This window comes from Hyla sarda, chromosome 2 (assembly GCF_029499605.1).
Source record: "Hyla sarda isolate aHylSar1 chromosome 2, aHylSar1.hap1, whole genome shotgun sequence".
Lineage (NCBI taxonomy): Eukaryota > Metazoa > Chordata > Amphibia > Anura > Hylidae > Hyla > Hyla sarda.
The window spans coordinates 111,508,214-111,523,478 of record NC_079190.1 but is presented as its reverse complement, the minus strand read 5'-3'; the positions used below and the strand labels follow the sequence as shown (position 1 = coordinate 111,523,478).

Below are 15,265 nucleotides of genomic sequence, written 5' to 3'. Positions count from 1 at the left end.
CGTCCACAGGTGGGGGGTTGTGCTTACAGCCCAACACCGTGTAGGACGTTTGGCATTTGCCAGACAACACCAAGATTGGCAAATTCGCCACTTGCGCACTATGCTCTTCTCAGATGAAAGAATGTTTACACTTAGCACATGTGACAGGCGTGAAAGAGTCAGGAGACGCCGTGGAGAACGTTCTGTTGCCTGCAACATCCTCCAGCATGACCAGTTTGGTGGTGGATCAGTAAGGGTGTGGGATGGCATTTCTTTGGGGGGCCAAACAGCCCTTCATGTGCTTGCCCGAGGTATCCTGACTGCCATTTGGTACTGAGATGAGATCCTCAGACCCCTTGTGAGACCATATGCTGGTGCGGTTGGCCCTGGGTTCCTCCTAATGCAAGACAATGCTAGACCTCATGTGGCTGGAGTGTGTCAGCAGTTCCTGCAAGAGGAAGGCATTGATGCTATGGACTGGCCCACCTTTTCCCCAGACCTGAATCTGATTGAGCACATCTGGGACATCATGTCTCGCTCCATCCACCAACGTCTCATTGTACCACAGACTGTCCAGGAGTTGGCGGATGCTTAAGTCCAGGTCTGGGAGGACATCCCTCAGGAGACCATCCGCCACCTCATCAGGAGCATGCCCAGGCATTGTAGGGAGGTCATACTGGCACATGGAGGCCACACACTACTGAGCCTCATTTTGACTTGTTTTAAAGGACATTACATCAAAGTTGGATCAGCCTGTAGTGTGGTTTTCCACTTTGATTTTGCTGTCAGCACATTCAACTATGTAAAGAGGAAAGTATTTCATACGATAAGTTTATTCATTCAGATCTAGGATGTGTTATCTTAATGTTCCCTTTATTTTTTTAAGCAGTGGACGTCCATTCCTATGTATTTTAACTAAAAATTTGCTGCCTGTGAACCTGTACAGGCATGATGTTATTCAATGTGGGAGATTAGTCAGGTAGAGCCAGGCAAATTATGTCAGAACAGCAGTAAGAGACAGTAACACATATGTATAGATTTTCCTGCCTTTACTTTTACATCACAGAGCAAAATACAACCTTTAGCTTCAGACATAAACAAATACTAAATAAAGCATGCTTCTACAGAGATAACTGCACATAAAGTTTCCCTATTTATACAGGTGGCTTCCTACCAGCAACCTAAAACAATCAACAATAGGTTACTTACATCTGGCAAACCTGCCCAATTGTAGCTGCACACCCCAACTATCACGAAAAGATTATCACAACCTCATTTGCAGAAGATTATCACAACCTCATTTGCAGACTAAGAGTTATATCTAGTTTTAAAGCCCAGTAAGGAGCTGTCTTCAGCACCTGTGCTGATGTTGGCTAGTCTGAAAGCCTGGAATGGCCCAGGAAGAGGATGACAGGCCCCACAACCAAACCTGTCTTTCACAGTCTAAAGTCCCTAGCAAGTCAAGTTTCACAAGTTACTTGACTTTTTAGGATTTTTTATATCTCACCCAACTTTCTTTGGATAAGATATGCACTTCCTAAAACCTGGTATTCAAAATAGCAATCCCTGCCAATCCTTCCTGTCACTGTCTCACAAGAGCTAGAATTGCAGACCAGATTGTTATATAGCTTTGTAGGAAAAGATTAGTGTAAATTGCATTATGTTTATTTACATTTCGGCTTTTTCTATGCTGAGCAAATGGGCAGTCATACTCAATGATTGACAGTCTTTCCTGTAAGACTCAGACTAAAGAGATAACTGTCAATCACTCATAAGACAAACCATTGGATTACTCTGTGTGCTTTGGAGCCCAGTGGGGGAGGGATCTTTTGGGTGATTTAATTCTTCTTCTACATAGAAAGTCATAAAGGAAAGGCTGTCAATCACTGAATGGGACAACCTACTGGACTCCTAAGCAAAGACGGAACAGAGGTGTAAATAAATAAAGTACAGGTTATGCTAAATCTTTTCTCACAAAATCTGCTCAGCTACCTTTGCTCTATAACACATGAAGTGTATGTACAATGTGGCAGGTTCCTTTGTATGTATAATGCACATTTTAAAATCATTTCTGGGACCAATGCATCTTGAATCCATCCGTATACTCATAGAACTATTTTCCATGGTGTATCCTGCAGAGATTGTGTGGTCATTGGCATCAGTACCTGCCCCTGGTGCAGCTTACATTCTGATTTTGCTATTTCAGATATAATCAGGAGGGTGATTTTTATTATCACTAGATGGTGCATTATGCATACTAACAGATCCTCCATCTATCAGGTTTCCATATTACTTTGTACAGGAAACCAATGCACAGCAGGGCACACTATTCTACTTTCACGTGTAATTTCCTAAATTAAAGAAAATAAGGAAGTTTTAAATCTTGACAGTATTGAGAGAAAATCACAACTTTAAAGTAATCCTGTCACCAGTTTTATGTTGACAAACTCTGAAACACTTGGGCATGCCAGAGTAATCACTGTGTAAAATAAGCCGCAAGGACCCAGGTAACTAGTCATTGGGATGGGTCCCGCTGTCTGCTCTCCGGCCCTGAGTGACACATTGCTTTGTATACTTGGAGTATTGTGCGCAGTACTGGAGGCCGTATCTCCAGAAGAATGTAGATATTATGAAGAGAATTCAAAGAAGGATAGAACTTACCAGGAAAGGTTAAAGGGGTACTCCGCCCCTAGACATCTTATCTCCTATCCAAAGGATAGGGAATAAGATGTCTGATCCTGGGGGTTCTGCCACTAGGAACCCCTGCGATCTCTCCTACAGCACCCCCTGTCATCTGGTGCACAGAGCGAAGTTCGCTCCGTGCCTGATGAGGGGGAATACAGGGGCCGGAGTATCTTGATGTCATGGCCCCGGCCCCTCGTGATTTCATGACCTGCCCCCTGAATACAAGTCTATGGGAGTTGCCGTGACGGCCGCCATACCCCCTCCCATAGACTTGTATTGAGGGGGCATGGCATGAAGGCACAAGGGGGGGGGGGCGTGACATCACGATACTCCAGCCCCTGTAGATCCCTTCATCAGGCACGGAGCAAACTTCGCTCCGTGCAGCAGATGTCACTGGGTGCTGCAGGAGAGATTGCGGGGATTCCCAGTGGCGGGACCCCTTTGGATAGGGGTTAAGATGTCAAGGGGTTGAGTACCTATAATAAGTGTGTAGACTTCTTCCTTGATACTGTATTATTTCCAGACATTTGCTGTGTATCACACTCTTTGCTCAACGTATAAGTCCCCCACATTTGAGGTACCCTGGCTCTATGTAGGGGCCTTTGCTCTTACATGCACACCCATAGAGTAACCTTTATGGACACACTGTGTAAATAGAGTTCCATATCCTATATGTGTAGCTGTAGCATGTACCTACACTCATATACAAGCATAACTTCAAAAAGGAAAGCCAAACTATAAAGGACATTTAAAAGTAGAGCAGCCAGAGCACTGGAGAGAAAATCTTCTGCAGCCCCAACCTTAAAGACTAGTAGCTAATGACATAAACCCATCGACCTCTACTTCCCTAGATGTGAAAAAAAAGCTAATCCATCATCTTGAAGGAGCAAGTATATATGAATGACCTCTTCTGAACCACAGAAAATGCACGTAGTTTCAAAAATAAAGTTAACCATGTAGTTAGCTCTGCTTCATTTTCAACTTTTCCTCATTTAAAGGAAATTATTGTAGACCTCAGGCGCTAGCTGAACTACCCAAATGCAGTTTGCTGCTATTCTGAGCAGCCAGCATCCATAGATGTAAATAGAAAACAAAAAAAAAAAATTAGGAGACAGAAATTTAGGGGTCCATGAGCAACATGGTTCTTGGTATTTTTTTTGCCATGGTATTAAACCGAATGCTTTTTCATGCTATGTTTTCATATAAACTGCACATATAATTTGGATATATGCAACTAAGTACCATACATTTTCTCACGTCTACCATATATACTAATTGAAAAAAGATATACTATGCTGTTTTTTATGTGATGGCCTTGTATCAGAACGCATGGTCTACTATAAAGTTTAGGGTACCCTTTCCTCAGGCATATAATGCAACTGGTTAGTTTTTTTTTAAATCCCCAAAAAGTCTCACTTGTACATAGCTAAATACCCATCCAAGGTGCAAGTTTCTTGAAGAGATGTGGCTTGGCAGGCTCTTGGTCCTAGGCCCAGCTTGAAGCCCTAAAGGTCCTAGACTGAACCTAATGGGCACATGAACACCTTATTCCCACATGTATCCCTCTGCCTCCTATTACTAGGTTAAGATAACCAAGCTAAACAAGACAGGGTTCTTTGCAGTATCTTTGTTAGCCCAAAGTGGTCATTGGTGTAGGTTTACTTGGCAAGCCCTCTACTTGGAAAGGCTGCTTTGTGTCTACTACATTGAGGTGGGACTCAACTGTACTGCACTTTTCTCCCCTCAGTAGGGGAGTGAGTGTGGGCTCTTTAATGACTCTTCCCATCTCTAGAATGTTCCCTGTGTTAGTGAATGTACAGGCATGTAATTCAGGTTAACCCCTTATTCTCATCCAGCATGCCTCTAATACAAAACAGTAACTAGTATTTGTTTTTATATTTGTCTGAGGGCACGGTAAAATTAAAAACATAGCCATACTCACCCACCTTATTCCCCTGTGGCTCCACTGCCCTGCTTGCTATTTCCTGGTTCCGTTGAGGTTAGAGATGAGCGAAGTTACAGTGATTGATCTGCTCAGCCAATCACTAACTGAGTGGCAAGATCCTGCAGTGACAACAAGTCACAGGAAGTAGCTGAGAGTAGCCAGAAAGTGGGGTCATCAGAAAGGCAGTTGTATAGGGCTTGGGGCAAGTAAGTATAGGTTATGTTTGTCATGTCCCGGTACAGAACGTGGTTCTGTACAGTCCTAAAGTCCCCTCAGGTACAGTCTCTCAAGTCTACAGGGCTCTCCTGCAGGATCCCCCTAGATCATTATTATGGTTTCTATTGAATATGAATTATGTACGTTTATTTCAGGTATTGTACAGTGAATATTAGCTATGTGTAAAGGTTATTAGGATGTTTAAACTGTATAGGACCTCCATAAGGTCATGTGATCTGGTCATGTGATATGTGATCACCTGATACCCAGAGTTCAAGAGGCACAGGTAACCACAGGCAACCAGCTACCAATGGGCTTTAGTCCAGCCCCTGATATATAAGGGGCTGTAGTCTCCACACTTGCTCTCATGGTTCCTGCTCTTGATTCCTGGACAGTAAGCAAGCACAAGTCCTGTACAAGTTCAGTCCAGTACAGCTAGGCCAAAGCCTACAAGTCTATAGCCACATCTAATCTGTAATTCTCATCTATGTCCACAAGTCAAGTCTCTACAGTCCCTACCTAAATCATAACAGTAGCACAGTGGCCTGCATCATCATTATTACCACTACAAATCCAAGCAAGCTGCCAGAGAGATTCCCTGTGTCCCGGTCACCTCTGTGGAAGTTGGCTATCTGTACGAAATGTTATACTGCCTTCTTCAGTAAAGTTCCAGTTGCATCAAAACCTGCTTTGGACTCTCATTTAATATATACCGTTTCTGGGTTGGTTTTCAGCGGTGCCTTACACCATACAACCACATCCTGGCATCACGAACATTACAATGGATTATACTACCATCTGTCCCAGGGCTATTACCACCTGCCTCTTCTACTACCTGCACTACACCACCCGGGTACCACATATTTTTCTTTTTACAGCACCTGAGCCAAATATTAGCCTGAGGAAATATTAGCACCTGAGCCACCATTAGCATCATCTTTAATATAACACCGTAGGATTCCCATAGTAATGAGTTTAATAGTAAAGAAAAAATATTTTATAGTAGAAATAAAAAATAATCAGTACCGAATTTTGGAGTTCTGTACATTAAACATTTAATAATATACATGTTCACTAGTGGACAACTTCCTTTCCAGGAGTCAGAGAGCAACTATTTTTATACTATTAGAAATAGCTAAGAATTATTATTGGTTTTGACAGTGAGTCACTTGATCATTATAAAAATTGGTCATTAGAAAAAAGAAAATAATAAATGTAACATAGGTGGCAGCATGTTTCCTGTTTTCTAGAAAATGAAGTATTTCTCACAGAAAAGGTTTGCAGTAACACATGTTTTGCTATACACATGTTTACTCCCTTTGTGTGTATTGAAACTAAACCATAAAAGGAGGACAAAAGCAAATTGGACATAATGTCACAACAAACTCCAAAAATGGGCTGGACAAAATTATTGGCACCCTTAACTTAATATTTGGTTGCACACCCTTTGGAAAAAATAACTGAAATCAGTCACTTCCTATAGGTTATAACCATCAATAAGCTTCTTACACCTCTCAGCCGGAATGTTGGACCACTCTTCCTTTGCAAACTGCTCCAGGTCTCTCTTATTGGAAGGCGCCTTTTCTCAACAGCAATTTTAAGATCTCTCCACAGGTGTTCAATGGGATTTAGATCTGGACTCATTGCTGGCCCCTCCAGAACTCTTTAGCACTTTGTTGCCATCCATTTCTGGGTGCTTTTTCACATATGTTTGGGGTCATTGTCCTGCTGGAAGACCCAAGATCTCAGACACAAACCCAGCTTTCTGACACTGGGCTGTACAGTGCAACCCAAAATCCGTTGGTAATCCTCAGATTTCATGATGCCTTGCACACATTCAAGGCACCCAGTGCCTCTACCATATTTCACTGTAGGTACTGTGTTCTTTTTTTGTAGGCCTCATTCTATTTTCGTTAAACAGTAGAATGATGTGCTTTACCAAAAAGCTCTATCTTGGTCTCATCTGTCCACAAGATGTTTTCCCAGAAGGATTTTGGCTTACTTAAGTAAATTTTGGCAAAATGTAGTCTTGCTTTTTTTTATGTCTCTGTGTCAGCAGTGGGGTCCTCCTGGGTCTCCTGCCATAGCTTTTCATTTCGCTTAAATGTTGATGGATAGTTTGCACTGACACTGATGCTTCCTGAGCCTGCAGGACAGCTTGAATATCTTTGGAACTTGTTTGGGGCTGCTTATCCACCATCCAGACTATCCTGGGTTGACACCTTTCATAATTTTTTCTCTTCCGTCCACGCACAGGGAGATTAGCTACAGTGATTTGGGTTGCAAACTTCTTGATAATGTTGCGCACTGTGGACAAAGGCAAATCTAGATCTCTGGAGATGGACTTGTAGCCTTGAGATTGTTGATATTTTTCCACAATTTTGGTTCTCAAGTCCTCAGACAGTTCTCTTCTTCTCTTTCTGTTGCCCATGCTTAGTTTTTTCCCTGGATAACCCCTTTGAGGAGGTATATTACCCAAGAACTGTCTCCAGTCCACACTGCAAGGGTATCCATTTCTACGCTCATGTTCCAACTCCAAAAAGGAAGAAAAATTCTTAAGCCAGAATAGATAGAGGTTGTACAAAGTGCTCTTCTGCCATTTTTGCCTTACGCCCTGCAATAAGGAATCATAACACAGCTAACAGAGAGCCAAGCTGTGAAGACTACCAATGATTAGAAGCTCTGCATAAAACATAGCATTTATTTGGTCTGGGTTAAAAGGAGTAAATAACAAAGAAGGTTCTTAATAACCAAACCAAAAGAATAGACTCTAAATATTAATGAGGTTGGACAAATTAGGGGTGTTACATATTGCTGTATATAAGCAAAATTCATCCAAACACGTACAGTAGCAACCAGTGTTCCATAATGACCCCAACAAACAACTCCTGTGAAGAAGTATACACAATCTCATGAAAAATACAGCAATCCAATGTGTTTCTCCCTTTTAAACCTGGAGTTTATCAGGGGATCAGGCACAGAACAAGAATTGAACAGTTCATTCAAAATAGCATGGACTAATACAAATGTATAAACTACCAAGCAAAAAATATACCAGAGGTCCAGATTGGACCACTCACTCAGGTCCTAGTAGATTATATGGATGAGTTTCCTTACTGAAGTGGTCCATGATTTTGGATGGAGTAAGCAAGCCCCCTCAGTGGTCCATGTAGCAGGAGCTATGAAGACCTTCTTCAGTAGCATTTACTTTAACTGCTTATAGTGTTATCACAGACTTTCCTACATTATATCTGCTGCCAAGGCTACTAAAGGGAATTGTGTTAAAACCTCATACATGGAAGTCAATGACTGTGTAAACTTCTCACTAACCTGAGCTGTATGAAGTATGTATTTCTATTATTGGTGTTGCCAGAGGCTTTCAATTAAAGATAGCTTCTGTTTGCAAGTTAACATTTGATCATTTGCACTTACAACCATGGGTACACAAGTACATAGACACCACACCATAGTGCAACCCAGGGTTAAGGTCTTCCTTTACTGTGCAGACTCCCATTAAAAGATGCAAAGACCACAGGAGAATTTTTGGTGCTCAACCAGACCACAAAGCTACCATGAACACATAAACTTTGATAGGTACTATTACCCCCAGCTGACATCCCTCCATTTGGACATCCCTCCACTTGCACACAATTAGGACACATACAAGGTGATTCTGGAAATGGGTCAGAGGGCCAGAAGAAGCACGTAACCCGTGCGAAACAACGGCTGCTGTCGCCTTCTACATACCCCCCTATTGTGTCCCTCCCCACCGTATATGTTATGTGAGTATTTTCTACAATAAAGAAGACTGAGAAGAAGCAGTGAGTTGCCGACTATTCATCACTTTCAATATTTCTGCTTTATATCACTGTGCCCAGCCAGAGCACCACCGCTACTCTAGAGGCAACCACCAACTCTACACCTGCACACCTAGATCCCTTATACACAGACCCAAGCAGTGCCGGTCCCAGTACTCTTTGCTGATTTACTTTTACAGACACCCCTTGAGCAGGGGCATCATATACAAAGGGCTAACCTTTGAACAATACAGGGAGCATGCTGCGGCAGTGGGTAGCTTCATTTAGTTCAATAGCACTGAAGAGTCAGGAGTAGCCAGCATCCATCTTAAGTGTGACCTGAATACTAGGCCTCAACCAGAGACAGTGCAAATACATCTGCAGCTGTTCTGCTGTTAAAGAGACTGTTCCCGCCAATTTAGAGACTGAAAACTATAACTATTACACTTATGTTCGGCATGAAACTGAGGAACTGGGAGTATTATGCTTCACTGCGTGCTTCACCTGTCTGTGGCATTCCAGCAGGGTACAGTGTACCCCTTAAAAACTCATTGCATGGAATTTTCTTAAGTGCCCCTAGATTTAACCAAACAAGCACGTGTTCACATGTGCTCAAACACCAACATGATGGACAAAAATAGAAACCCCAGTGATAAAGGTGTGACCTGCATTCTAAACATATAAGGTGCCAGCATGCGTAAGTTCATGAATAAATATGCAGAACAGATCTGGTTTGGAGGCTCATCTATAACTGTTGTTAGAAGCTACTGTATCTGTCACGAATGTAGATCACGCTGCCTGTATCCCTCTATAAACCCCAGAATGCAATGACATGTTGGCTGTTGGGATTGCCATCTGGTGATCTTTGTAGGGAAGTAATACAAGGTAATACATGCCAATATTTTTTCCCACGGATTCCAGGGGCATCTGTGAGAAAAAAAACAAAAAAAAACATGTGCATCTGTAAACTGTATAGTCAACAGGTTACAGTATGGACTAGCTATGAGGGCTGTATTAGAGATCTATACAACACAAATATATAATGCAGCAGTGTACATTAGGCCTTGGCCCTCCACTCAAACTACAGACTTACTAAACTTTTATGGAGATTTTAGCCCTGCCATTCCATGTATTTAGGTTTCCCTATTAAATAAAACAAACACTATGGAGCAGCCTGTGACTACAGTATATTCTCTGTTCAGTACTGAATCACAGCTACATCCCATGGTGGATAGATATCATGTAAAACACCATACACCATCAGGTGGGGACCACTGTTGGATATGAAATAGGCAATAATTTCATTAAAGAAAAACTATTATATTACCAAATGCATATTGGCTGAATATATATGTCCTTTCATCTGCAGGTACATATGCACTAGACTAGAAAAGACATTATATTAAGTGTGTCAGACTGAGTACTAGTCATTTAGGTTTAAATGGGTTTTCCAGTAATTGTAAACATTTTTCATACAGGCTGGGACCACAGCAAAAAATTAAAAAACATTTACTTACATCTCAATTCCCCGCCACTCGAATGCTGCTCTATTGTCCTCCCAATGGAAATGCTGTGATGATCCCACAGCCATTGTGTATATGATGCTGAACTAGTCACTGACCTCAACTGTCATTTCTTGCATGAGTGACTTGTGGCTGATGTTAGTAAATGGCCACAGCGTTCACAAAGGCCCTGATTTACTATTGTAAACCCGACATGTTTTGTCGAGTTGTGCGCCAGATTCTGGCACATTGCGCCAGAAATTCTGTCTGCACCAGAATTTGCACCAGAAATTCTGTCTGCACCAGAATTTGCGCCAGAATTGAAAAAACCCGACAAACTCTCCATTTTACTCAGAAAACCTAAAAGAGGGCGTGGTCATCACGAGAAGGAGGCGTGGCCACCGAAAAGGGGCGTTCCCACAACATTTTCACACAAAAACAACATATTTACTAAGGTTTCCCCAGAAAATGTGGTGTGAAAACCCTACGGATCAGAGCATGTGTAAAAAGAGCAAAATGTAGGGAAAAGTGCAAATTGTAGGGAAACCTAAATACAGAGGGAAAAAAATTGAAGGGAATTAAAACCCACTTAGAAACCTACACTCTACTCTTAGAAAATCAGGGCCAATGTCAATACTTCTGGCGGGGAACACCTGACTGGAGTGGGGTGAGTCATTTTTTGTTCTCATTTTGTTTTGATTTTTTTCCTAGCCTGATCCTGGTCTGTATGGGAATTTGTAAAATTAATGGAATTTGAATATTTCATAAAGAAACCAGCTCCTGAAAATCTCACCACTAGGGGTCCCCATACCTACTGGAACACATACCTGCAGCAGCATCAGACTTGTCCATGAGTCATAGACAAGAGATGACTCATGGACAAGGCTGCATGAGCAGACACACCAATCCCCTCCCACTACCACAAGGGAGGGACACATCACCTTCCCCTGCGAAGATTTCTAACACTGTGAGGTAATGAAGAGCTATTTGTATAATAAATATAGGTGATAGCAGCATAAAAATTACATGTACATGGTCAGGATAAGGTACTGAGTAACATTTTTTTTTGTGGGATCTGACAGAAACGCTTTAACAACTTTTCAATGGAGAGTAAAGTTTTCATATGACATTTACACGATTGATTATGTCAATTACATTTAATACAATCTAGAGTCCATTGTTTATGACATGTGTTATTTCTTAATAGCTTTGTGTATTTGTATATCTGCTCTTTGATCACTCTAATATATAATGCCAACATCTTCTGCAGCTCTGTATAATGCCCGAACCATTGGCTTTTCAAGTATTGGATTTACGAAAAAAGCTAAAATCATGGTAGAATTTACCAGTTTGCATCCCTGTAATAAAAACATCTGGAGTGTTAAGCAATTGTGTGTAAATAGTCAGGACACAGGAGCCCTAATACACAAGACTCATTTGTATGACCATCTTAAAGGGGTATTCCAGCCTTAGATAAGATGTCTGATTGCGGGGGTCCCACCGCTGGAACCCCCAACAATCTCGGTGCAGCTCCCGAGACAGAGATGTCATGTCCCCTCCCATAGACATGAATGGAAGGGGCATGGCGTGACATCACGTCTCAGGAGCAGTGCCCAGCACAGAATGCCAGGATGTCCAAGGCTGGAATACCCCTTTAAGTACACATTATAAAAGAGAAATATTCTTATTTGTAAAAAAAATACAGCTATGCCCACAGTTAACCAAATTATTGTGACACTTTCTGAAACAACATCACATCATTACCCTTTTGGTATTAATGTTCCTTTTTATGTCTAGTGTGTTTTAGTATGGTTTTTGGTATACGCAAACATCAAGGCCCAGGTGCAACCGTCAGTATAAGCCTTTTTTACCATCCCTTCCTGCACCCAGTTTGGCACTTCTTGTTTAACACTATTAAGCTGTTCATGTGACACTGGAGCTATGATTTCTATCTTCTGTATAATAACTGCTGTATAATAAGCAAAGTGCAACATTGTATCTAAGCAACACATGAACTATGAAGACATCTTCTGGTTGATGCTTTATGTGATTGTATGTGAATAGATGTGAGAAATGAGTCATTTGTTAGCAACAAAACAAGGATACATATGTGTTCAGGGAACCACGAAAATAGGATCTTGTTCAAGAAGGGTCATTCATAAGTGACAGATCCTAAAGAGACTTTGCAGGTAATAAAACTTTATTTACATTAATCTTATTTTTTTCCTGTCAAATTTGCCATTAGCCAATTACATGTCACCAGCACCATGCCATGGCACCAGCACCATGCCAGGGCACTACAGTACTAAGATATGAAGCTGCCATTGGCACAGTTGGCACAGATTAGCTTAAACTGGGCAACTGAACTGGAAAACGCATTGTATGCTATGATGAATCTACCTTGTGGTAAAAGACTGGTGGTGGAAGTGTAATAGATTGGTGGTGGTAGCGTAATGGATTGGTGCTATTGGATTGGTGGTGTTAGTTATGGAGAAGGTATGGAGAATGTTGTTTTGGTACACACTCGGATTCTTTATATCCCTTAAGCATTGTTATAATCTATGTCATTATTGCTCATGATCATACACTTTCTTTCATGGCCTAAGTCTACTAGTATTGTAATAGGTAGATGTAACCATATAATATATCTTCTCACACTGGTTTTAAGAACATGATAAACCGTTCAATGTACTGACATATTTCAACAACTGCTCCTTTGAAATGTTCCCAGCAACTTGTCAGAAATATGTGTCGTTAGTTTTCGTTCCTGCAGCTTGACATCTATTCATTTATTCAATGAAACCTAGAAGCAAGAAACTACCATGGAGCCCATGGTGGGAGGAAGCCGAGCACTGATCATCATCCTCTGTTTCGCCAATTCTCAGCCATTTGCTTGCAGCCAAACTATTTTACTATCACTGTGTGAAGGAAATCAATCCTGAATCTCTAATGTCTATACAGATATATTATGAAACTTACACATCTGGTAAAACAGTCTACTATCTTATTTCACGTCTCTCGGACAAGTATATGAATTGACAAGGTTTAACTGTGGGATGTTGTCATTTGAGCAATTCAAAATTTCTAAGGATTAAAACAGATAGAATTGTGCACAGCTTGCTCTCGTCTTCTACTTTTTGTATCATTGGACCCCTGTTTAAAGGTATTCAGTCCGAAGAACCCTTTAGTTAGCTCTTTTCTTGTATTCTAGAGTTTTTTTGGCCAAAAAGAACTTAGGGTTAACATTTATTGAGGATGTTAGAAAACTCTTTAAGCCTGTTTACACTACGGAAATTCCACTTGGAGCAGCCTCCCATTTTCAGTGGGATTCTGCTGCTCTGTTCGCCAATTGGAAATTTTGTTGTAGAACTTATAACAAGGAATTTGATTTAGCAAGAAGATTGACATGTCCCAGGATGTGTTGTAGTGAATGGGACTGCATTAAAGGTCCCCGCGGAGATTCATTGTCGATTCTGGAGAAGGCTACAGCAAGCAAAATCCTCCCACAATTTCTATTGTCTGAACGTTTCCATCTAATTCTCAAACTGGGGTAATGATACATTTTCCTGCAGAGCCATCACAATGGGAAATTTAGTAATACAAAGTGTCCATGGGCATCAATGGATTGTCTGTGTAGTGCAGGACAGAAAGGACATGTCCTCCAGAGACCACCCTTGTAACTGGTATCAAGCTAAGAACTTTCTATTACGGTTTATGGAAAAGGGTCTTGTAAACTAGACGACACCTTCAATGGGACTCTGCTAACTCTATTTGCTGCTAAGAGCTGCTGACATCATTGGATAGCTGTTAGGGTATAAAAGAAAACTGTACTTTTCCTGGAACTGATGGTGGTTACTAAACTTATAAAACCTCCTTATTTTTCTGCAAAGTGTCAAGGAGGTGGGGCTGAGCTGCTCAAGGTTCGCAGCCTGTCACATCTTCCTGCTTGTCCTTAACTCCCAGCCCCTCCTTGACTGACAAACATGACTTTGTACTCCAAGAAGGGCTTAAATGTGAGAGTGATTGACGCGGTGTATAATGGGCTGTGACACTTGAGCAACTCCGCCTTCCTGACAGATTCCATTTAAGTCTTGACTGTCTCCTTGGCCTACTATACATAGTATGGTGTTGCCTTCAAGCAATTTGGGTAGCTGTCTATTGGGCCCAGCTTTACACATTCGTGAAGCTGCATCTTTAAGATTTCCTTTCTTTAGGGATATGTCACTGTGACAGATCGTCTTTAGACTACAGCTCATAATGGAAAGCTGAACTACATAAGTAAACTATTAGTCTAATCTATCTCTGGATCTGAAAATAATCACAGTGCAAAATGAAGCTCTGTAATTCTGTTTTACAATTAATTGTCCATGGAATTCATTATAGAACTGAATACGTAGAACAGAAATGAGATTATAAGACAATTTAGCCATAAGTGACATAGTAGCCTCTGACTGCTCCCATATAGCTGCATAGCATAACTGTATTTAATGAGACCAGCACAGCTTTGATCTGTATTCCAGAGACAAATATGGTCTGTGCCCTTCAGTGTAGAGCTAGTCAGTGACAATCATGCCCTCTCTGCCTAAGGACATACTGGATTATATGTTATTTAACATCCATTATAGATTAAGCCTGTGAGATTGCAGGTAAATGGATTTACTGATAATGGGTTTACTTTTGTTACTTGGTTCAACTTTAATTTACAAATTGGGTAGTAATGAATTCAATATATTGTTCAGGTTTCACCAAACTGCAAATCCTTTCAATAAACCCATATCATCTATTTAAAATATGAGAATGCAAGGCTTTATACCTTGTATGACCTGGCTGTATTAATCAATTGGCAATAACTAAGAATACCTAAAGTTAAGGAAAGCCATATGACCACCTACAATTCTTATATACAATTAGTTGCCAAGCAATTATATATATATATATATATATATATATATATACATACAGTCAAAAAATAACTGATCAGTCACTTCCTATAACCATCAATAAGCTTCTTACACCTCTCAGCCGGAATGTTGGACCACTCTTCCTTTGCAAACTGCTCCAGGTCTCTCTTATTGGAAGGGCACCTTTTCCCAACAGCAATTTTAAGATCTCTCCACAGGTGTTCAATTGGATTTAGATCT

At 41.0% G+C, this 15,265-nt stretch overlaps 1 protein-coding gene across 4 annotated transcripts in view; it reads right to left on the bottom strand.

Moving 5' to 3' along the window:
- MAP3K12 (mitogen-activated protein kinase kinase kinase 12) overlaps positions 1–15,265 on the bottom strand; it is a 134,910-nt gene that overhangs the window by 73,418 nt on the left and 46,227 nt on the right. The window contains exon 1 of one of the 4 annotated variants that reach the window (XM_056555219.1): positions 4,607–5,029. The exons of 2 other annotated variants lie outside the window; for them this stretch is intronic. The gene's annotated coding sequence lies outside the window, so the exon portion shown is untranslated. Of the gene's footprint in view, positions 1–4,606; positions 5,030–15,265 lie in introns of those variants that run through there. One more of the 4 variants, XM_056555222.1, reaches the window with a different exon arrangement.